The 25,819-nt window shown below is 43.0% G+C and overlaps 1 long non-coding RNA gene across 1 annotated transcript in view; it reads right to left on the bottom strand.

Annotated features, from left to right (window-relative positions):
• LOC145534518 (uncharacterized) overlaps positions 1-24,489 on the bottom strand; it is a 420,000-nt gene extending 395,511 nt beyond the window's left edge. Inside the window, exons 1-2 of the long non-coding RNA XR_014074710.1 lie at positions 23,958-24,489; positions 20,548-20,594 (exon numbers count right to left, since the gene is read on the bottom strand). This is a non-coding gene — a long non-coding RNA (uncharacterized LOC145534518). The remainder of the gene's footprint in view (positions 1-20,547; positions 20,595-23,957) is intronic.
• Positions 24,490-25,819: the final 1,330 nt, after the last annotated feature.

Consider the following 25,819-nt stretch of genomic DNA (forward strand, 5'->3'; position numbering starts at 1 on the left):
TCCAGCTCTGACTTCCTACCTACACAGCTTTGGGCAAGCTAGTTAAACTCCAGGGGTCTCAGTTTATTCAGTTGTAACTAGAGTAATAACGGTATACGGCAAAATCTTCAGAGATCAAATACATCCACGTCAAGAGCTTGAATACAAAGTGTGTAATAAATGTTAGATGCTATCTGGACACACAATCAAACACTATTAAAACCTGAATAACCAACTTTTCCAAGTAGAAAGTAGCATTTTTAAGAACAGAAATGGAAGTACAGTGAACAAAAGACAAATTCTGCTTTGCAAAGCTGCCTGCATGAACACTTCTGACGAGAATAAAAAGCTTCAGAATGCTCTTTTATTCATTTTAGCTAATTTCAGATATTTAAGGTCATTAACGTGAGCTGCCATAACTTTTCAGCATCAAATTTCCTTGAATCTTCTCTCTATTCCAACTAAGACCCAAAAACAAACAAGCAAACAAAAAATCACAAAAGGTCACTTTCCCTTCTTCTTAAAAGAAACACAAAAGAAACTAGAACACAAGCTGACTGTTCTCATGAAAATAAAGTGCAAAATCACACATCCAATTCCACTTTGGATCGCTATTCCAGGATAAAATACTTGTAAAAAGGCACAAATGTATTATGGAAAAGGCATTAATTACAACAGTTTGCATATTTCATCATGGGAAACTTCAAATACCAACGTGGACAGAGGAGGATAACGAACCCCCATGTACCCCCCCCTCACTGTTATCAGCTGATGGCCAATCTTTATTTCTCTCTAGTCTCACATACTTGCTCTGCCCAACAAGAGATGTTTCAGCACAGCTCACAGGTTATCATTTTTGTCACATTATTTTAACAGGTTTATTGAAACATAATTGACATACAATCCGATGCCTATGTTTAAAATGTACAGTTCGGTAAGTTTTAACATAGGTATACACCCCTGGAATTATCACCACAGTCAAGATAATGAACACATCCATCACACCCAAATGTTCTCTTATGTCTGACGGTCATTTCTTCCTCTCAACCCTCCTGCTCTCCCAACCAGGCAACCATTGACCTATTTTCTACCACTTTAGATTAATTATCAGTGGAAGCCTATGACATGTACTTTTTTGGTCTATATTACATCACTCAGCATACTTATTTTGTTGTTTCTATCAACACTTTCATTCCTTTCTATTGCAGAGTAGTCTTCCATTGTTTGGATACACCATGAGGTGCTTAGCTACTCATCCGTTGATGGACACTTGGCTTGTTTTCTATCTGAGGATGTTACAAATTAAGCTGTTGTGAATATCCATATCCATCAACAACTCTCTGTAGAGACCCATGCTTTCATTACTCTTGGAGAAATATCTAGGAATAAAGTATCTGGGTCATATGATAGACATGTATTTAACTTTTTTAAATTCTAAAAATTTTTCCTAAGTGGTTGTACCATTTTTTATTTCTACCAGCAATGTATAAGATTTCCAGTTGACCTACATCCTTAAAAATACATGGTATGGTCAACCTTTTTAAGTTTTGACATTTTATATATATATAGTTGTTTGGTAGTAGTTCAATGTGGTTTTATATTTCATTTGTCTCCTTGTGCTTTATTGCCATCCATATATCTTTGGTGGAACACCTATTCAAATCTTTTATCTCTTTAATTAGATAGTTGTTTTAAGTTTTGAAAGTTCCTTATCTATTAAAGATACAATTCCTCTATCAGATATGTGATTTACTACCTATTTTTGTCAGTCTATGACGTGTTTTTTTTTGGTTTTCTCTTTAAAGCGTCTTTCAAACAGTAGAAGTTCTAAATTTTGATGAAATCTAATTTAGCAATTTTTTCTCTTAAGGAGTGGATTTTCAGTGTCATATCTAGGAAGTCTTTCCCTATCCTTGAAGTTGTAAGTTTTTTCTCCTATAACTTCTAGTTATTTTACAGTTTTAGGTTTTACTTTTAATCTGTAATGCATTTAGAGTTTGTGAGTTCAGTTTTGTGAGTTCAGTTTTATGAATATCAAATTTGTTGAAAATGCCTTTTCTCCACTGAATTGCTTTTGCATTGTTGCTAAAAACTAACCATCTATGTGTGGGTCTATTTCTACTCCTTCTTCTGTTTAACTGTTCTATTCCTCATTCTTGATATCTAGACCACACTGCTTTTCAGTTAGGTAACTTAAGTCCACAATCTTTGTCCTTTTTATTCCCCAAAGTTATCTTGACTAGTCTACGTTCTTTGATTTCCACAAGAATTTGAGAGTTACCTTATCTAGCTTTTAAAGTGTCTGTTGATATGTTGATTGGGACTGCACTAAATCTGTGATCAATTTAGAAAGAATCAGCACCTTAAAAACTCAGTTGCATTTTCCAATCCATGAGTACAGTTTATCTCTCCATTTATTTTAGGTCATCTTTAATTTCACTCAGGAATGTTTTTTCAGTTTTCAGTGCACAAGTCTTAAACATATTTTGTCAAATTTATCCCCAAGTATTTTATATTTTTGATATTATAAATAGTACTGTTCTTTTAAGATCAATTTCCCTTTTACATTACTATGACAATCTTCATTGATATAATTGACATTAAACATTATATTAGTTTCAAGAGTACAACATAGTGATTCCTATTCTTAGTCGTCAATATAAAGAAGAACAATTATTTTTATATTGGTTATGTATCCCACAAATTTGACTAAACTCAGTTCTAGAAGCTTTGATGATTCCAAAGGGCTTTCCACTTAAATAGTCATTGTCATCTGCAACTAGTTTTACTTCCTTCTTTCCAAACAGAATCCCTTTCATTTAATTTCTTTTCTTTTTATTATTACACTGGCTAGAACCTCCAGTACAACGGTGAATGAAAGTGATGGGAGTGGCCACCTTTGCCTTGTTTCTAACAGGTATGGTTCAGTTCAGTCTCTCAGTCATGTCTGACTCTTTGCGACCCCATGGACTACAGCACACCAGGCCTCCCTGTCCATCACCAACTCCTGGAGCTCACTCAAACTGTGGCGCCATCCAACCATCTCATCCTCTGTCGTCCCCTTCTCCTCCCCCCTTCAATCTTTCCCAGCATCAGGGTCTTTACCAATGAGTCAGCTCTTCGCAACTTGTGGCCCAAGTATTGGAGTTTCAGCTTCAGCATCAGTCCTTCCAAATGACTTATTTCCTTTAGGATGGACTGGTTGGATCTTCTTGCAGTACAAGGGACTCTCACGAGTCTTTTTCAACACCACAGTTCAAAAGCATCAATTCTTCGGCGCTCAGATTTCCTTATAGTCCAACTCTCACATCCACACAGGACTACTGGAAAAACCATAGCTTTGACTAGACGGACCTTTGAGAGGACATTAAGTCTTTCCCCATTAAATACAATAGTAGCTATAGGTTTTTCATACATGTGAGTGAGTTTTTTTAATCTCAAACACTGCAGCTTTTATCTCTAGAAGTTTTATTTTGGGCTTTTTCATATCTTCCATGTCTCTACTTAACAGTCAGTTTTCCCTTTAGTTTCCTGAACATTTGGAGTACTATGTTAATAACTTTAATACCCTTGCCTACTTATTCTATCATGAATCATTGCTGAGTTAGTTTCACTAGACTGATTTTTCTCTTCATTGCGGGCTACATTTTTCTACTTCTGTATATGCCTAAAACTTTTTGATTGGATGCTGGACACAGTATATATCACCTTATTTGATGCCAGGTACTTTTCTAGTCCTATGTATATACATTTTAAATCATTTATTTGGCTGTATAGGGTCTTAGTTGTGGCATGTGGGAGTTTTTGTTGCATCATACGTAATCTTTTGCTACAACACACAGGCTGGTTGCTGCGTGGTCTCAGTAGCTGTAGTGCACCAGCTTAGTTGCCCCAAGGCATGTGGGATCTTAGTTTCCCAACCAGAGATTGAACCTGAGTGCCCTGTGGTGGAGGGTGGGTTCTTAACCGCTGGACCACCAGGAAAGTCGCTCTACATAAATTCTTGAAATTTGCTCTCAGACATAGTTACTTGGGAAGAATTTGATTGCTTTTATGCTTTACTTTTAAGCTTTATTTGTGATAATCAGACCTGCATTTAGTCTGGAGTTCATTTTTCCCCAGCACTGACCCTTCCTGGAATTCTATTGAAGCGCCCTGTGAAATATCACATTTTCTACTTTGGCCGCTGGGAGCAAGAAACAAGAGTATTCTGGAACCATCATGACCTCTGGACGCCGCCCCCTCTAGCACTTCACAGTGGTGGTCTCCCCCGCCCCAGGGTGCTTCCTCACAAGCCCACACTCATCAGTGCCCAGCTCAACACTCAGAGGAGACACTCCGCCCATCTCAGGATTCCCCTTGGTACAGCGCTCTCTTTATTCTGTCCTGCAAATTCTGATCACCTGGCTTTCCCCCAGACTCAGGAAGGTTACTCTGGAAGACAGGTTTTCCCTGGCTTCCCCATTCCTACACTGAGGCCTGAAAACTTCCCTTAGGTCAAAAGCTGCTGCAGTTCTCAACTTCAACCATTTCTTTCCCATTCTTATATACACATATATGTTTCTTAGATTCCATACATAAGAATATCATACAATATTTGTCTTTCTCTGTCTGACTTATTTTACTTGGCGTAACGCCCTCCAAGTATTCCAGCTGGAATACTACTCAGCTCTAAAAAGAACAAAATTTTGCCACTTGCAGCAACATGGATCGATTTGGAGGGCATAATGCCAAGTGAAATGAGTCAGACAAAGACAAATACCATATAATGTTGCTTATATATGGAATCTAAAAAATACGGCATACTAGTTCAGTTCAGTCACTCAGTCGTGCATACTAGTGGATATAATGAAAAAGAAGCAGACTCAACCTTTAAAACTGTAAATCACTATACTGTACATCTGTAACATACAATATCATACATCAATCATACTGCAATTAAAAATATAGAATAAGATTTTTAAAAAGGAAGAGAGAACTCTACGTTTGAGTAGCTTAATAAATCTGACCCAGAAGGAAGGAAAAACAGGAAAGCAGCAGTCGCTCATATTATCCAGGGTGGAGGGACACTGGGTCCTCTTCGAGGCTTGGACGGGGATATGTGTTTTCTCTGCTCAGTGGTCCCATTTCTGACTTGACCTATCACACTCTCAGAGTGACCCTGTCTGATATCAATGTTCCATGAAATTATGTTACACAGGAGAACACCACGGCCAGTTCCCCCAGGTCAGGGTCTGTTTTTCTCTTTCTCATGACTGTGAGAACCAGAGCCTCACAGCCCTACTGGTAGAAGTTCAGTTCAGTTGCTCAGTCATGTCCTACTCTTTGCAACTCCATGGACTACACCATGCCAGGCCTCCCTGTCCATCACCAACTCCCAGAACTTGCTCAAACTCATGTCCATTGAGTCGGTGATGCCATCCAACTATCTCATCCTCTGTTGTCCCCTTCTCCTCCTGCCCCCAATCCTTCCCAGCATCAGGGTCTTTTCCAATGAGTCAGCTCTTCACATCAGGTGGCCAAAGTATTGGAGTTTCAGCTTCAGCATCAGTCCTTCCAATGAACATTCAGGACTGATTTCCTTTAGGATGGACTGGTTGGATCTCCTTGCAGTCCAAGGGACTCTCAAGAGCCTTCTACTGGTAGAAAGACTAAACTAGGTAATTAGAAAATGGATCCCCATCACTTACAGGACTGAAGAGGCTTTGAGGCCCAGTGCAGGAGAGCCACTCACCAAGGAAGCCACCACAATTTCTTGGAAAATGAAAGTAATGGAGACTCAGAATCAACTTCCACATAAAGAGGAGAGTTGTGTTGCTGGCTAGAAGGGCGGAATGGGCATTTTGAAAATGAAGATGGGATGACCTGACGGGGAAGAACAGGGGAAGAGAGCGGCGGTGGGCACCATCTTCCTGTGAAGATCCCCGCGGTGCAGAAGGCGGCCTGTGTAAGGGAAGCCCAGTCCTAGCTCTGGGCTCAAGCCCTCATGCCACAGTGTTCTTCCAGGAGTGCCTGACCCTTGGGTAAAGAGACACACACCATACAGCCCGTAGCAGACACCAGGGCCCTGGTGCAGAGAGGCCTCAAACCCACAAGAGGGTCTAGGAAGACCTGGCCTGCTCCTCCCTGCTACCCTCAGAGGAGTAGGTAGAGATAAGAAGGCAACACTAACTCCTCCTAGAGCCTCTGAGGGGCTTCCCAGGTGGCGCTGGTGGTAAAGAACCCGCCTGTCAATGCAGGAGATGTAACAGATGTGGGTTCGATCCTGGGTTGGGAAGATCCCCTGGAGGAGGAAATGACAATCCACTCCAGTATTCGTGCCTGAAGAAGCCCATGGACAGAGGAGCCCGGCGGGCTACGGTCCATGGGGCCACAAAGAGGCCAACACAACTGAGCGCACACTCACACACACACACCATGATTCTGGGCCTGCCCTACTCCCACATGGCCTCATCTTAACAGATTACATCTGCAGTGACCAATGACACTACTCCCAAATAAGGTCACGTTCTGAGGTTACTGGGGGTTAGGACTTCAACATATTTGGAGTGGGGAGGGGGGCGGCCATAATTCAATCCCTAACAGTGTATGCTGCATATTGGGTCATAAAGTAAAATGTATATCTTACTATGAGTCACAGAACAGTTTGAAAACTCGGTCTTAAGCCCCTCTAGCCTCCTTGCTTTTCACTCAGCAAAACAAGCACGCTCCCAGGGCAGGACCTTGGCACCTGCCGCTCTCTCCGTGAAGCCACGTGCCCAGTCCCTTAGTTTATCCAGGACTCCACTGAAGTGTCAGCTCCCCAGAGAGCACTTTCCCCTCCATGTGACTTAGATGCTACCTTCTGTCGCTCTCCATCCTTTGACCCTGCTCTGTTTTTCTTCAGAACACAAAGCACTCCCTAACAGTCTTTAGTGAACACATTTACTTTTTTCTCCTCCGCTAAAATGTAAGCATCACATGGGAAGAGACTATGTCTGTGTCCCCAGCTTTTTGAACAGCAGGCCCTCAAATATGGGATGTTAAATGAATGTATCTACCTCTGGTGAAAATAAATGAAGCCCAGCCAAATGAGAACACGATAAGGCTATTTGTTTTCAGATCCTGCCCTTGCAGACAGTCAGGCACCATCCTCGGTGTTTGGCAGAGACTCGGAGGCAGGCAGAGGAGTCGGAAAGCTTTCCAGGAGAAAACCAGGGAAAATTACAGGTGTGCGATGGCTGCAGGCGCTGAGCACGGAGAAGCTGCCAGCAGACCAGCTGAAGAGGAGGGAATCCCATGATATTGTTTAGGGGTGCATATTTGGCTTTCTCTGGGGAGTCCTAAATTATAATCTGGGACAGACACTAAGGGCTCTGTCAGTAATTAATCAGGTCTGGGCTGACTATGTAGAAGTTACTGTTTTGCTTTCTGGACAGGAGGCAAGAGATAATGGCCTGGCTTTCTACACGTGTGACTTAGAGAAGCAGCGGGCTGGCTTCCTGGCTGGTTGCTGCAGATTGCAGGTCAGAGCTCTGTTTTTATGTGCGGTCTGGCCATTCTCCATTTGTATATTCATTCTCTCACTATAAAGAGAAATATGCTTGTGAATGTACAGCAAAAGAACTGGGTGGGCTACATCTGGAGGTAGGAGTAAAGAGGGACTCACTTTTATTTTATGTATAGAAAAAACATTGTCTATATATATATATTTTTTAATACAGTAAATTTGTACTTTTAATTTAGAAAATTTAATCAAAGACGACAGTCAAGCAAAAGCAACTTCAAGCCACACTGCCTCCTCTGATGTTTGCAAGTCCATATGGCAAAACTATTCACTTAGTTACTGACCCTCCTGTGTTTTGGGTTTTTGTTTTCTCGCTTTTCTAATGTTATATTGTTTTTTTAAAAAAAAAAGTGTTAAAACCTCCCTTGGGAATTTCAGTTCATGAGTTCTGAGATCACGTCTGGTGATCTTTCATTTTTAACTGAACCGTTAAAAACTCAATTTTTCATTCAGTATTTAGCTTTCCTAAAAAGCAAGGGAAATGTCATGATTGCAAGAATGCCAAGAATTCAAATTTGAGTCGTTTGACTGGAAACTTTGTTTTCCTAGAGACATGGCGCCACCTAGTGGACCTTTGGTGTATTTTCAGGGATGACAAGGTCCGCGTTGCATTTTCACAACTCTCAGCTGACTGGAAAATCCCAGAAACCAAAACACTCCGTTCACCAAGCATTCTGGCTGTGGGAGGCTTTCGTGTATTAATTTACTCTGGCCCTTATCAAGAGAGATAACCTATGTGGATCATTTACTAACACGCTATGTGAACAGACTCACTTTCAACGTAACTGCCGAGAACTCACCGTACCTTGTCCCCCTCTTACGGGACTTGATGTATCCTATTGTGGTATCTGCACCTTTGTCAGGTACCAGGGCCTGAGGATGTCTCTATACCCCTACAGTCAGCTGAGTCTTGACACAAAGATGTTGTTCAACGTTTTGAAGGAATAGCAGACGCCTACCTCCCCCGACCCCACCATCTGGCGTAACACAGATCAGAAAGAAATTCACTTCACAGCACGTTCATACACAGTTTTCAAGGATACAGTGCTTTCCAATACAGTATATTAATGCATATATATGGAATTTAGAAAGATGGTAACAATGACCCTATATGCGAGACAGCAAAAGAGACACAGATGTGAAGAACAGATTTTGGACTCTGTGGGAGAAGGTGAGGGTGGGATGATATGAGAGAATAGCATTGAAACATGTATATTACCATATGTGAAATAGATCAGCAGTCCAAGTTCGATGCATGAAACAGGGCACTCAAAGCCGGCGCACTGGGACAACCCAGAGAGATGGGGTAGGGAGGGAGGTGGGAGGGGGTTCGGGATGGGGGACCCAGGCACACCCCTGGCTGACTCACGTAAATGTATGTCAAAAACCACCACAGTGTTGTCAAGTAATTAACCTCCAATTAAAATAACTTTAGAAAAAGAATACAGTGCTTTGTAAAATATATATATAAGCTCTCAGAGTGGAGAGGGAAAAAGTACAAACCTCCAAACTGAACATAGTATTAATACATTCAGACAAACAGAACGAACGGTAAGTTCTGAAATAGTTCAGAGGGGTGAGAAATTACTTTTTGCAGGGATGATTAAGAAAGGCCTCACACTCCAAATTCATTTGAGAACAGACCCTAAAACCACTCAGATCAAGGCATCACCCTAACAGACACGGGTTTTCTGTTTGTAAACACCATGGTCCTCACAGGAATGCACCGAACATACTGCCAAAGAAAGCTCTGCCTCAAGGTTTTCCTGACCACATGCCCGTTAGGATTCTAGTTTCTACGATAAAGCCCATCACATTCTAATTTTTTAATCAAAATAAGATGACCAGAATCATAAAACTTAGCATTTAAGCATTAAACCTAGAAAATATATACATAGTTAACAGAACATTAAAGCCAAGAGTATCTGACAGAAAGGTTGAGACTTATGAAGTATGTTTCATTGACAATTACTCCATAACAACTGTGCACGCAGAAGAATGTGATAATTAAATTACTGTCTCTGGCTTGAAAATATGTTTTAAAAAAATTTTAATAATTCACATTTCATACATGGACAGTTTCTGATAATACATGTATTCAGAAGTGATTTAATGTTAAGAAGAAAAAAAAAAGCCCATCACAAAAATAAAGCCATCACAGTGACATGAAATCTGAATTCCTCAATAACACACAGCCAGTGTTCAGTCTTTGGAGAAGGAAACGGCAACCCACTCCAGTGTTCTTGCCTGGAGAATCCCAGGGACGGCAGAGCCTGCTGGGCTGCCATCTATGGAGTTGCACAGAGTCGGACACTGAGGTGCCTTAGCAGTGTTCAGTCTTTCCTCAGGGCTGGATGAAGCCCTGCCCATCCACTGCAAATTTCCCTGGATTTACTACACTCACAAGGAACCAGCTAGGCTGTCAGGATCCAAACCTCTTTTGCCTCCTTGTCTACCCTTCAATTCACAGATCAACCCTTTGATGACACATGCGGATATTTTTTAAAACACATATTAAACTACTGTGATAAACACTTTTACATAATTACTTTATATCATCCTCACACACTCTGTGAAGGAGGAATTGATTCCTCCCACTTTACGAAGACACAAAGCCTCCAAGGAAGAATTCCTCGAGGTCAAGTAGGAAATCTCAGTCTGGATTTCAACCCCTGTCTTTTAACCCAAGTCTAAGGCTCTTGGCAACAAGCAAAGCTGCCTCAAAGCTACTTGATTTCAACAGCAAGGCTCCCAGTAACCACCCGTCCCGCCATTTATACATGGTTATGTACTGTATAAAAGTCTATGTGCATAAGAAGCTCTGTAAGCTGAGAGGTCACTTCAGCCCACCGTCCCTTCAGTGTGCTGCTGCACCTGCAATAAGAGGGAGAAAAATCACACCAGTCTGGCCCACTTTCCAAGTTGCTCCAAGGGCAAAATGAGATGCAGCAAGTATAAGAAAGTTGCTTAAAAGTATGGACCTCAGCATCAACTGCCTGGAGGTAAATGCCACACGCGCAACTTGTTCACTGCCCAGCCTTCATCAGGCTGCTGCATCACTCTCGACTTCTGTTTCTTCCTCTGCAACACGAGAATAACAACCAGGGAGCCTGCCTCCTAAGGTTGTTCTGAGAAATAATTTAGATGAAGTTCTTCGTAGGGTACATGGAACCCACACTTCTAATGGTTGTTACTGACAAATGTGTCTAAAAACACTTGGAAAAGAGGAAGACTTCTTAACAAGTATAGGATTATTCTTATTATCTATTCCAAGACAAGTTAACAGGCCTGCCTGGCCTTACCCTGAATTTTACTCTTTTTCTTTTTTTTTGCAAAATTATTCTAAAAATATCAAGTGTTTTTGAATCCTGGAGACTCGAGCAGAGGACAACAGATGAACTCTCAGACGAAGCCTGTGTTAGAATTCCTGCAGGAAGAGACAACAAATGCAAAGTGTTAAATTTTAATGAAGGGTTTTTTACAAAGGTGCAGGCAGGGCGCAAAGAACCTCCCTGTGACGGCGAGGCACCAGGACTGCACAGGCTGGAAGCTTTGATCCTCCTCTGTCTGAATAGAGGAGGAGACGGTGGTGTCACCAGACCTGAAGAGCTGGGGCCACCCTGCAAGGGTGCAGAGAAAAGGGGGCCACAGCCAATAAAGGCCAGCCTCTCCTCGCCGGGTGCCTTCCGATGGCCAAACCCAAATGGAAACCGAAAGCCAGGAAGCTCAGGATGCAATCCAGAGAGGGCAAGTCTCTCCAGCTGGCACAGGATAGAGGATGGATTAGCAAAAGGAGAGAAGCAGCACAGTCCTAACTGAGGACTAATCCTAAAACACAGTCAAGTACAGAGCAGCCCCCAGGAGCACAGGGGCCAGTCCCAGCCTGTCACTGAAGCAGGACAGTGGAAGTGAAAGTTGCTCAGTCACGTCTCTTTGTGACCCATGGGCTATACAGTCCATGGAATTCTCCAGGCCAGAATATTGGAGTGGGTAGCCTTTCCCTTCTCCGGGGGGATGTTCCCAACCCAGGGATCAAACCCAGGTCTCCCACATTGCAGGTGGATTCTTTACCAGCTGAGCCACCAAAGAAGCAGGACAGCCTACTCTCAAATCCCAGCTCTGGCCCCTTATTCATCGTTACTTATCTTTTCTCTGCTACAGTCCCCTCATCTGTAACGCTGGGATAACAGCAATACTGACCTCTAAGGTTGCTGTGGGAATTAAGTGAGTTACTATTGAAGGTATTCAGGACAGCACAGGCTATTGAGCACTGGGTGGCTTTTAGTTACTACTATTATATTACTATCATCCCTTGAGCCTAGGGTGGGATTATGGTACTTGGGACCTTTACATCATACATCAGTGAACCCTTCCGGCACCAAGAAAAGCACAGGGTCATGATGTGCGTTTGCCATGTACACCAACAAAACACACTGACCCCTACTGTACTGTGAGGGAGGTGGACTTACTAAGTACACACACAAAAAGTGAAGTGAAAATGTCAGTCGCTCAGTCATGTCCGACTCTCTGCGACACCATGGACTTCACAAGTTACCAGATTTATATCATACCAAGGCTCTCAGAACATGAAAGCACCCGATTCTGTTGCCTCAAACACCTTTTACCTCAGACCTGAGAGAAATGAGCCCCATCTTTTAGAGATAAATCATCCTCCTGCATGGCTTCCCTAACAGCTCAGTGATAAGGAATCTGTCTGCAATGCAGGAGACGCAGGTTGGATCCCTGGGTCGGGAAGATGCCCTGGAGAAGGAAACAGCAACCCGCTCCAGTATTCTTGCCTAGAGAATTCCACGGACAGAGGAGCCTGGAGGGCTGCAGTCCATGGGGTCGCAAAGAATCGGACACGACTAAGCGACTAAACAACAACTCCTTGCACAGTTACAACACGTTCCACTCAGATGACTACTGTTACACACACACACACACACACACACACACACACAAATGTTCACTTTAATTAAACTTCACTTATTAACTTTGAGCCTAAGTAGCTTTTGTGGGTTTGGTTTTGTTTGCCCCCATAATCAAATATCTATTACCCTGGGAAAGCCATGTCCATGGTTTGTCCATGAAGATTCAGATTATGGGTATCTCATACTTATAGGACACTTAAAATTTTGTAAGTTTTACAATGATCATCCTATTGGTTTCTCACAAATACAATGTCAACGAATGTGATTTTTTTGTTTTTCCATCTTGCCCACCAGAAAACTAAAGTTTAGTTTCTAGTGTTAGTGAAAGTCTTGGAAACTCTTAGAAAAAGCATTATGGCAGTTTCCAGTTCACATCATGTTTATAGAAAATGTGTAGACAATATAAACCAAATATTACAGACGTAGGGGCAGTTTCCTAGCTGTAAAGAAGAGTGAAATTGAATACATGAATGGCGCTGAAATGAAGTTGCTGGGTAAGACCATTTCAGTGATAATGGCCTGTCAACTCAGACCCACCACAAATTCATAAAGCTGAGGGTCCATGTGAACACTGGTTAACAGAAGACAGGGAGGCGCTGGTAGAGATGTTTCTCTACCCCAGGAGGAGCCCGGGACACAGATTAAAGCGGAGTTAGGGAGCTTGGGATCAACATGTACACACTGCTCTACTTCTAATGGATAACCGATGAGGTCCTCCTGCATAGCACAGGGAACCCTGCTCAGCGTTCCATGGCAGCCTGGATGGGAGGGGAGTTTGGCAGAGAATGGATACACATATATATGGCTGAGTCCTTCTGCTGTCCACTTGAACTATCACAACAAAGTTTCCCAGACCCTCTTACAAGATTATGGGTGGGGGAGGGTCTTCTAAACCCCCCACTGCGGAGTTAGGGTTGCTGGTTATCTGCTGAGTCACTCAGCAGGAAAGGGAGGGCCGGGAATGCCTATACTCCCACCATCTGTAGTAACAAGGAGAGCGCCCAGCTGTAGGTGACGTGGCTTAAGCTGTCTGGCCAGCGCTCGCCAAGAGAACCACCTGACAGCTCTAGCTAACTAACTAGGGGAGACCAGCGAAAAGTGAAAATGTGGGGTCCTGGCCAGGAGCAGGAAAAAAAAACCCTCTCCACAGGCCCAACACCCTGACTCAGGGCGAGTCCCAAGGCACTGCAACCTTCCCGCCAGCTTGAGATTGGTACTTACAAGGGAAGGGCAAGAGGTCCGCTGAGTTGCCTCCAGAACATACTGGAAGAGATGCCTCCTTGTATCACCCCAAGACACAGCAGGGTACACACCACGCCAAGCCTCCCACACCCAAGTCCCTCACACAGGCCACACACGCAGCGTGTGCGCAAAGAGAAAGATAGAGACAGGGAAGCCAGGCAGGGCCCGGGGCATGAAGCACTGGGGAAAAGGCCTCCAGAAGCATCAGGGAGGCAGCAAGAAGCAGGTCTGTGCAGGGGCCAAGGCGCTAAGCCCCTGACACGCTCCACTAGCCTGACTTCACTTCCAAAACACAAAGAAAATGATTAAGAATTTCAAAATGGCACCCTCTTGGGCCTTACACTCCAATGGTGGGGCCATTCTGAGCACACGCTCAATACAACTGCCCTGGTCACACGTTCACCAAGCAGGCCCGCCCTGCTGGGCAAGAGGAAGCCGGCAGCAACAGGCTGCAAGGTGGGTGCCCCTGGTGGGGACTGGGAGCTGGGAAGGAAGAGGTTACGGTTCAGGGGATCTCTCACACCACAGGGCTTTACCAGGGGGAGGTTGCCTTAAAGATTTTTCAGAAGCAAAGGATGCTCCCTGAAAGAACCAGCTTGTGACACTCACCCTCCGAGGGGTTTGAGAGCTGGGCAGAGAGCTGAGACAGGGCCACCCAGTGGATAGAGGACACGACCTTGCTGCCTTCGATATGAAACTGTTCACAGGATAGAGTAGCAATGCCAAACACCACAGTGAAGACGGCCGGTTCTCCACCAGCAGCTATGCGAGAGGGTGGCTCTGTTCACCACAGTGAAGACGGCCGGTTCTCCACCAGCAGCTATGCGAGAGGGTGGCTCTGTTCACCACAGTGAAGACGGCCGGTTCTCCACCAGCAGCTGTGCGAGAGGGTGGCTCTGTTCACCACAGTGAAGACGGCCGGTTCTCCACCAGCAGCTATGCGAGAGGGTGGCTCTGCTCCTTCCAGCACTCAACACTCAGGGACCAGAGGAAAGAGCAAGGGAGAAGGGGGCTGGCAAGAGGGCAGACCGCAGTCCCAGTTTCCAGAATTTGCTGGGTTTGGAGGCAAATGAGAGCAAGTGGGGAGGCCCTGAAATGAGTAGGTGATTGAGGTTTTAAAAAGAACAGGAGAAAATTTAAGAACAGAAATGAGACTATGTTCATGTCCAAAAGAAACTGAAATATTAGAGACTCAGCCCAAACTGTCATTAAGGATGTCGGCTTCGCAGCAGGAAAGAGAAGCCTGACTGACACAATCCGATATCGGAAAGGTAACGTCCCTGTGTGTTTACATCTGACAAGTCGAAATTGTTCAATCAAAACGATTATGCACAACCTCAGTGACTGCTCCAAGAAATGGAAAAGAGATCTTGCCCTTACTTCTAAAAGGATTTAAGTACAAATGACTTACAATATTATATTAGTTTCAAGCGTACAACATAGTGATTCAATATTTTTTTACATCATGAACAATATAAAGGTACTACAGTATCACTGATTATTTTCCCTGGGATGTACATTACCTCACCACGACTCATTTATAACTGAAAGTCTGCATCTCTTAATCCCCTCTACCTATTTCATCCACTCCTTCCCCCTTGCAAGCACTAGTTTGTTCCCTGTATCTATGAGTCTGGTCTTTTTTTTTTAGTTTTATTTTTTTTAATGTGAATCATTCTTCTCAAAGTCTTTATTGAATCTGTTACAATATTGCTTCTGTTTTATGTTCTGGTATTTTGGCCACAGGGCATGTGGGAATCTTAGTTCCCTGAGTTCCCTGACTAGGCATTGAACCTGCACCCTCTACATCGGAAGCTCGAGTCGTAACCACCGGACGGCCAGGTAAGGCCCTGTTTGTTTTGTTTCATTTATTCACTTTGCTTTTTAGATTCCACCTCTAAGTGAAAACATACAGTATTTGTCTTTAACAGACTCATAGATACTGGGAGTTCAAAAATGCAGTTTCCCTAAGTACAAATCCCTGTTCCCTCCTTGCATCTTTAGGCCATGTACCCACCGTGTGACTTCCCAGCCAAAAGCAGATGACCTGTGTCTACTAGAATATGAGTGCTTAGGCAATTTGCAAATGACTTCCTGTTATTACTAATTTTTGCAACAATTTCAGAAAGTTTCTAATTATTTGGTTAAATAATTTCTAGGGCAAGCTGTGCCCTCATTCAGAGTGTGATTTAATTAGATGTTGTCACAGTAGGCTCAGTAAGAAATGCGAATTACAGGTAGACTAACTTGCAGGTAGATTGGCTCATGGAGAGTTATCTGTCTAAATTACATCAAGGTTACACCTTGGCAAGAGCAGGCTGCTTTGACTGCTTGACGGATCAGTTCAATGAAATAAACGGTGAATCTGCTTAACATACTGAATTTACCAGCTGTGATCAACTGACTGGGGAACAAGTAGTTTTCATATGATGTAAACAAAGGCCATGACTTGGACTTCTGATTTGGGGGAAAACAATACAGATCCTTGAATCTCATTTGAAACCCATGTGGTCCTTCTCAAAACCACTTTTAAACTACAACTTCAATCAGAAGATCAATCTTTGGGAAGCCTATAGCCAGGGCAAATTACACACCACAGGTCAGACTCTGCCTGCTTGCTACTTTTGTAAATAACTTTTTGTTGGAAGTCACACCCGTTTATGTATTGTTTATAGCTGATTTTATACTGCAATGGCAGAGTTGAACAGTTAAAATAAAACAGCTGGCCCTCTGGCCTGCTGTTGGTTTAGGATAGATTCCTAATTCCAGTCAATGAGAAGTCTGAAGAAGTCAGGTAAAGTGGAGGAAAGGAGGAGACACTTGAGAGAAAGTTCTAAGGAAGAGACAAAAATCTCTTCTTTCTCTAGCACCTGTCATCACAAAATGTTCTGCTGAAACTGTGTTGCCTTCTTGTCACTGGTCTGAGGAAGAAGCCAGCCCAGGAAAAGGGCAGAAAAGCAGAACTGCCTCTGCAGTACAACCTCTGAAGCCCACCCTAGCTTTGGATTTTTTGTTATTAAAAGAAAATAAATTTTCTTACTGTTGAGGCCAATTTGATTTATTCCCAGTAACTGACAAAATCCAATTAAAACTCCAGTAGAATATGGAGCCAAGATGCATGCAATTCTAGTAGGGTTAAGGATAACTGGAGTTTTGGAGAAATTACTTTCCCCTAAGTAAAAACTAAGTAGCCAAGCTCTGTTTTCCTAAAATAAACTTCTCTCCCACTGTTACACAATGGACTACTATCCAGCAAAGGATGAGTAACTAATTTGAACATTTCATTCAAAAACAATTTGGGAGTGTTCTTGTGTTACAACAGAAACAAAAATATTTTCGAAACACAAAGACACCTTTTGTCATTAGCTATTTTAACATAGCAAACATACATAATGCCATGTTTGCTAAGTCTTGAATAAATGGCAAAGCTTTTTCTTACACTTAAGGCCTCAGTGCTAAAGAAACCCCAAGCTAAACACTTTTGAGGCTAAGGAAGAGACAGAGAAGTTGCCAGCATGTGGCTAAGAAACAGTGGCATCCACAAAGTGAAGGGAAGTCGCTCAGTCGTGTCTGTCCGACTCTTTGCAACCCCATGGACTGTAGCCTAACAGGCTCCTCCGTCCATGGGATTTTCCAGGCAAGAGTACTGGAGTAGGTTGCCATTTCCTTCTCCAGGGGATCTTCCCAACCCAGGGACTGAACCTGGGTCTCCCACGTTGGAGGTAGACACTTTACCATCTGAGCCGCCAGGCAAGTCCGGCATCCACAAGGTCAAACTCAAAACTAAACATCTTAGAACCAAAGAATCCCAGTCGTGGAGGGACCAGGGGAAGGAATCCTCTCCAATTGCTTCCTCAGCCGTAACAGACTGTCCCATTTCCTCTACTTAGATGCCTCCCTTCAAAGGGGTTCACTCCATCCCAAGGCTAAACACACCACGTGTTCACACACCAAAGTTCACCACAGCTGAACTCCGTAACTTTGGAAACATCTCTCTTTCTAAACGTCCTCACAAGGCTCAGATAAAGTCTTCTCCTACCCTCTCATTTTCCAACGACAGTTCACCATCATTTTAATTACAATCAGGGGTTCAGTTGGGAAATTCACTACCACATGACATCTACGTTCAACCACTTCACTGAACAAGCCTAATCCATGGAATCATCAAGCAACTTAATCTTTCTCTGTCCCTTAAAATGTGCTCCATAGGAGAGTACTGCCCTTGACGAAAATGAAAGTTGTCCCTGTGAGTTCTCTGGTTTCTTCTGGGTCATTGAGAAATTGAAACATATACATTGCGTATGTAAAATAGCTAGCTAGTGGGAAGCTGCTGTATAACGCAGGGAGCTCAGCCCGGGGCTCTGTGACAGCCAGGAGGGGTGGGATGGGGTGGAGGGGTACGTAGGCATACTTACGGCTGATTCACGTTGTTGGACGGCAGAAACCAACACACCATTGTAAAGCAATTATCCTCCAATTAAAAATAATTTTTTTTTTTAAGTCCAAACACTTGACTTGAGAAAAGGCAGTTCCAACTCAGTAATTTGAATATTCAGTCCCATATCATGTTCAAAACTTGGTCTTGACATAAAGTTGAAGCATCTTAAATCCTCTTTGCCGCCAACGAGAAGCAAGCAAGCAATGGGGTGCTGTCAGCTGCTGCTCTTCTTTTCCAGCCTAACCTTCCACCTCCCTCTACAACTTTGCTAATGGCAGTTTTTCACTCCTCCAGAGTTAAAGTAAGCAAAGGAGAGACCAGGAAAGTTCCAGCCTGAAATACTGTCATGAGCGGATATTACCACCATGCATGGGCAGCTGGCCGATACACGTGTTGGGTCTCTAGACGGTATACTTAGGGCCCCTCAGGGTCCCCTGAGACTTCAGAAAACAGACTAAGCACAGCTGATACCTTTCCAAAGGTTTTAGACAGACTTGTTCTCCTTACAGGATCAAATCAGCAGCTCTTGTCACCACCAACATACTCCCACAAAGCCATCCCAGATATTCAATCCCTACCCTTTTATTATACCTTCTATGTGAGTCAGGTCATTAGGAGTCACAGTTCCTCCCCTTCACACCCATTAGGATGTCTACTACAAAAACCAAAAGAAAGCAGAAAATAACAAGTGCTGGCGAGGATGTGGAAAAATTAGAATCCATGTGCAGTTATTCGGAAGTACAAAATGAAGTTATTGTGGAAAAGAGTAGGATGCTTCCTTGAATAATTAAAAACAGAACTGCCATGTGATCCAGCGATTCCACCTCCACTAAACCCCAAAGAATCAAAAGCAATTTCCCAAACACATATTTATACACCTATGTTCATAGCAGCATGATTCTCAATAGCCAAAAGGTGGATACAACCCAAGTGTCCATCGACAGATAGGTGGATTGTGAAATGTGGTGTATACAGCCAAGGAAGCATTAATTAACCGAGACAAGGAAGGAGATTCTGACACATGCCACAGCATAGAGGAGCCTTAAGAACATTACACAAAATAAAATAAGCCAGTCACAAGAAGACAAGTACTGTATGATTCTATTTACATGAGGTACTTGGAGAAGACGAATTCACAGAAATAGAAGGATAGTTTCCAGGGACTGACGGGAATGAAGAATGAGGATGGATTGTTTAAAAGGTACAGAGCTTCAACTTGGGAAGATGAAAAAGTTCTGGAGGTGGATGGTGACGATGCTGCACAATGACATGAAAGCACTTAATGCCAACTGTACACTTAAAAAGATTAGGATGTTAAATTTCATATGATGTATATTTTGCCACAATTAAAATTTTAAAATAAAAAGTTTTGATTCCTTCTGTTACCATCTTCTTTGAAAATATAATTTATATTCCAGTCTCAGCTAAAACCCCCATGTTATCATCTTACCAAATATTCACCAACCACAAAGTGCATTCTGATTTCATAAATATTAAAATGTGAAGAAGGAACTTGTCTTAGAATCAGCAAGATGTGATATTCAGGATTTTTAGGCAAATCAACCACAGCTCCAGAAACATTACTAAACCTTGGTGGCCAGTATACTGCTGAACCTATCACCTCAGGATTGTTCTAGCAAAGTACAAGACATTTTTCCTTGAAAGCATTTTCCGAGCTCCAACTCTCACCAGGCTGATTTAGAAAATTAACTTGTCTCTCTGGCACCACTTCTGAATTAAAATTTATGTTTCAAGTCTCTTTGACCTACACCCACTCACTCACTCACACCAAAAAGAGGGTTTTTATGCTACAGCACTATTTTCACACCTGGATTTCAAAATAGCATCATCTAACATTTCCAATTACAGAAAACTTACCACAAGAAAAACCAAGAATAATCACATGCTTGCCCTGAAACAACGCTGGAACTGATTCAAAATCACCTGGTCTCATTATTTTTACCCTTGTCCTCAAATGAAATAGGAGGTGCCAACACAACTCAAGGAAATCCTTGAGAGGAAAATTGTAAATCACTCATATTATGACAAGGAAAGATTTACAGGTGTAATAGAAAAGCATAAATTTAGCAAGTGCAAGATTAAAACATAGTATTCCAAAGTGCACTTAGCATTAAATTCTGAGTTCAACTGCATACAAGTACGTAGAAATTGTTGACTCTAAAGAGATTCAATGAGTTAGCAATAACAGGCAAAATGCCAGTTTTACATCATACCCACAGCAGGAAAATAGTAATCAATATACATTACCAATCATGCATGGTCCACAGTCCTTCACGGGGGAGAGTGTAATGGGAAATTAAGAATATGCAGAGTACAGCTTAGCAGTTAAGAAAGCCAAGCTCATTTTGTGAAACTCCCTGGATTCAAATTTCAGCATTGCCACTTACCAGCTCCAAAACCTTTAATGAGATTCTAAATCCTTCTGTCTCTTCATCTGTAAAATGGAAATAAAAATGGCACTTCATTAATAGTGAGGATGGGAAAAGTCAAGAAAATAATGTGGCTAAACTACTAAGCACATTGCCAAGTGTATAGAAACGTCTCAGTATTTTTTATGTAACAGAGGAAACTAAAAAGGTTTCGATAGCAGACGTTTAGAAGAAATTTAGAATTGATTTAGCTAGAACTTTTTAACTGGAGGATTATTGCTTTACAATGTTGTGTTAGTATCTGCTGTATGACAACAGTGCGCTGTAAGTATATAACCTCTCTTTCTCAAGCCTCCCTCCCACACCCCCCAATCCCACCTCTCCAGGCCATCACAGAGCAGCAAGCTGAGCTCCCTGTGTACACAGCTGGTTCCCACTAGCTAGCTGTTCTACACATGGCAGTGTGTATATGTCAATGCTACTGCCTCAATTCATCCCACCCTCTCCTCCCACAAGTTCATCCTCTGCATCTCTATTCTTGCTCTGAAAATAGGTTCATCAGTACCATTTTTATCTAGGATTTTTGACTCAGATTTGTTATCAACACCGCTGGAGTAATCTCCAATTAACAGTGAAAGCCACTCAGTCGTGGCTATGGACCCCATGGACTATACAGTCCATGGAATTCTCCAGGCCAGAATACTGGAGTGGGTAGCCTTTCCCTTCTCCAGGGGATCTTCCCAACCCAGGGATCGAACCCAGGTCTCCCACATTGCAGGCGGATTCTTTACCAGCTGAGCCACCAGGGAAGCCCAAGAATACTGGAGTGGGTAGCCTATCCCTTCTCCAGCGGATCTTCCTGACCCAGGAATCAAACTGGGGTCTCCTCATTGCAGGTGGATTCTTTACCAACTGAGCTATCAGGGAAGCCCTCTCCAATTAGCAGGCAGATAGTTAATCCACAGCTGTGGTTCATCAACTTCAGTGATCAGAATTACTGGGACAGTGTGTTAAAACCCAGGTTGCCGGGCCTGCTCCCAGAGTCTCTGATTTGGTAGGTGTGGAGTATGCCTGAAAATGTGCATTTCTAATAAGTTCCCAGGTGATCCTGATGCTGCTGGTTTGGTAACCACACTTGGAGAACCACTGGCCTACATTCTGCTACCCCCCCCAACTACCACCATCTCCCTTTTCAACTTTACCCCTAATACTCCTTCTGACCTCAAGGACTAACCTCAGTGCCTCATTCTAAAGACAGGCTGCCACTCTGTTCTGATGGCTAATATGTCATCCAAACAGAACTACTCAAAAAGTTCAGCCACCTTCAAGGCTTCACCATATCTGAGTCCTGAGCCCAAGGACCATTAGGACTGATCCCACCAAATCTTAGGCTTCCCTTGTAGCTCAGAACTTCCCTGCAATGCAGGAGACTTGGGTCCGACTCCTGGGTCAGGAAGATCCCCTTAGAAGGAAATGGCTACCCACTCCAGTGTTCTTGCCTGGAGAATTCCATGGACAGAGGAGCCTGGTGGGCTACAGTCCGTGGGGTCGCAAGAGTCGGACACAACTTAGCGATGAAACCACCACCACAAAATCCTATGCAAGTGTCCCTTAAAGCTGTAGAGAGTCTTCACATGCCTGGGAACCAAGAAGGCAGAGCCCATATGTAACTTCCTCCTGCCCGGGTCTCTGGTACCTTCCACCTCCAGAGTCTGCACCATCTGCGGACCTGCACTGAGTTAGCCAGCAGACAAACAAGACCTGATTTTCTAGCGTCTTACTAGGCTGCTCCCAGGTGTTCTCATTTATGGTCACAATTGCACAGGTCACATGCGCACACAGATGCAACAAATAACACCAATCAGTGACACGTGGTTGGAGGAACGGCCCCAAGGGTGATGTTCATCAATTACACCTTTGAAAAGGATCGTCACCTGCTCCTCTCCATCTCTTCCATCTACCACTGCCTTTATGCTTTGAATTGTCTTTAAATATATTCTGTAATAAACTGAGTTCAGGACAGCAGCCCGCTTTAACTTTTTATCCATTTCAAACTCAGCATAAGCACATTATTTTTTAACGCAGGAAACATTTTAGTTGCCTAACACAAGCAGTTTTCTTTAATAGAAAATCCTATTGGAAACTCCCAATTTGATTTCCATCAGTGCCTGCACTATAAACCCTTCCAACCACCAATGTCAGAAGACACCCCCATCCTAGAACCAAACTGGCTTCAGCTGTCTCTGATACCTGATTAACTAGCTCACGCTGACGCCAGTACACCTGAGCCCACCACCTGCCTCTTTTGCTCAGACTGAACCTTTAGAAATTTGAAATCCATCTGAATTTGTCTTGCGTTTCCCCCTTGCCACCAGATTCCATATCTAGTGTGTTCTCCAACGCTCTCGTCAGTTCTCCCAGCAGCCCGCTGCTTAAAACACGGACCCTTCTCTTCAGAAAGCACTCCAATAATTTCAAGACTAGGCTGGATCACTGTAAACAGGCATAAAACTGAAGCTACACAAATTCCCCTCAGGTAATCAGTTTCATAAGAAAAAATAGCAGACTGAAATTACCCCCACCCTTCTATCCTGCCAGTGTTAAAAGTCTTTGAAATATAAGAAAAGTAACTTTTCTAAGGGCTTCCCTGGTGCCTCCGTGGTAAAGAACCTGCCTGCCAATGCAGAAGACCCAGCTCCAATCTTTGGGTCAGAAAGATCCCCTAGAGAAGGAAATGGCAACACATTCCAATATTCTTGCCTGGGAAATCCCATGGAGAGAGGAGCCTGGCGGGCTACAGTCCATGGGGTCACAGAGAGATAGACAGGACTGAGCGACTAAACAACAAAAGCATCATTTCTAAAGGAATACATCAGTAATTTTATAATATAAGCAAATATTAAATCTGGATACATTCAAATCCATAGTCTAAGAAACTGTCATTGTCCCCAAGCCACTGAATTTCAGACCTGTTTATTTTTATAGTAACCAGTCAACAGATACTGTCCAAAGCTGATAAATCAATACGCAGAAATACACAAGTTAGAGTTACAGTGAGAACCAGCAAAAGAACAAAACTGAAACCTATTCAAAGGGGTCATTTATGGGGAATTTCATTTAAAAAACAGTAATGGTCAGAAAAAAGGTTTTGCTTTATATTTGACATCTTTCTGCAACACTCATGGTTATTATCATATGTATATATTATCTCCATAATTGTAAGAAATATAAAATAAATACATCCTCATTTACAAGCGACTAGTGAAATGATCTAAGTTGATGCATGCATGTTGGTCTGTGACCACAAGAGCTTCCTGGATAAACTCTGGAACTGGTCCTCAGGACACGGAGGGTAGAAAGAAACCAAAGAAAGAGATGGATCACTCCAGATAGGTGGGGACAGGGGGGTGATAAGAAAGGGAATTTACTTATGAGCCTTGTTTTAGGTGGCTGCCAGTCAAGCAGATCTTCATATCCTCCCGCCAGAATCTTAAGTTTCCACAAAGGCCTCCGCGGGGTTCAGGCACGAGTGCAGTTCGGAGTCTTAACAACACACTGCTCTCTCTAGGCTGTGAACTTGAAAGTGGCTCCCAAGATGGAAACCGTGGGTGGAGCATATATTTCACGGACCAGGGAGGGGCTAGGAGCCTCCTATTGTCAACAGGTGGTTGTGGTTACATCCTCTCAGTGGCCTCCTCCAATAACACCTCATCAAATACTAAAAGGGATAAATAAAGCAGGATAGGTATATAGTGATATATAAAGGAACTTTGGAATGCTGTTAAAAATTTTTTTTAAATAGTTTCAGTAGGCAAACAGTATAGCCTGATCAGGGGCTTCCCTGGTAGCTCAGCTGGTAAAGAATCTGCCAGCAATGCAGGAGACCCCAGTTTGATTCCTGGGTTGGGAAGGTCCCCTGGAGAAGGGATAGGCTACCCACTCCAGTATACATGGGCTTCCCTGGTGGCTCAGATGATGAAGAATCCCCCTGTAATGCAGGAGACCTGGGTCCCATCCCTGGGTTGGGAAGATTCCCTGGAGAAGCGCATGGCAACCCACTCCAGTCTTCTTGCCTGGTGAATCGCATGGAGAGAAGAGCCTGGCGGGCTACAGTCCATGGACTCCCAAAGAGTCAGACACAACTGAGTGACTAAGCACAGCACAGCACAGCCTGATCAGACTAAAGTGAAAATTACACACACACACACACACGCATGCACACAGAGAGAGACTTGCATAAGCAGAGAGAAACGTGGGAAATGCACCAACCTATTAGATTAAAAATATGGAGAAAGTCTTATTTTCCATGCTTTTGTAATTTTTGAGCTTCACATGGTGAGCATATATTACCTTTGCAACTTGAAGGATAAGATTCTTTTTTTAAGGTTTATTTTATTTATTTATGACTGCACTGGATCTTCTTTTCTGCGTGCAGGCTTTCTCTAGCTGCAGGAAGCAGGGGCTATTGTCTAGTTGTGGTGCACAGGTTCTCACTGCAGCGGTTTCTCTTGTTGCAGAGCGCAGGCTCTAGAGCACAGGCTCGGTAGTTGTGGCACTGGGGCTTTGATTTCCAGGAGCTTGTAGGATGTTCCCCGACCAGGGATTGAACCTAAGTCTCCTACGTTGGCAGGAGGATTCTTTACCACTAAGCCACCAGGGAAGCCCAAGATAAGATTCTTTAAAATAACATGCATACATGTGTGCTTTTTGAGACCTAGAAAATATAAAGCAGTGGGCTTAAATTGTATTTGTAATTTCATGGACCCTTGTAGAGAAAGAATCTTCATGCCTTGTTCAGAATCACCCTGCTGAAAAGTATCAGAACCAGATTTAGGCTATAGGCATCCTGGAATAGGAGAAAGACCAGTGCATTAAACTTTCCAAGTTTTTCTAACAAATTAACCTGTAACTATTGTGCCTTCTCTGATTCCTTTATCAAATATTGTCTTCATTTGAGCTGCTATAACAAAATGCCATAGACAGGGTAGCCTAAACAACCAACGTTTACAATTTAGCCTTGAACAACATGGGTTTAAGCTGTATGGGGCCACATTTTTGTGGATTTTATCAATAAATATCTTGGAAAAATTTTTTAGAGATTTGCAACAACTTGAAAAACTTGTAAAGCCATGTAGTTGAGAAATATAAAATAAAAAAGCTATATCATGAAAGCATAAAATATATGTAGGTATACATATAACACAAAAAATATGTTCACTGACTGTTATTTTTAAGGCTTCTGGTCAACAGTAGGCTATTAATGGTTAAGTTTGGGGGAGCCCAAAGTTAT

Source organism: Giraffa tippelskirchi, chromosome 14 (assembly GCF_054371585.1).
Source record: "Giraffa tippelskirchi isolate mGirTip1 chromosome 14, T2T-mGirTip1v1.2.pri, whole genome shotgun sequence".
Taxonomy (NCBI): domain Eukaryota; kingdom Metazoa; phylum Chordata; class Mammalia; order Artiodactyla; family Giraffidae; genus Giraffa; species Giraffa tippelskirchi.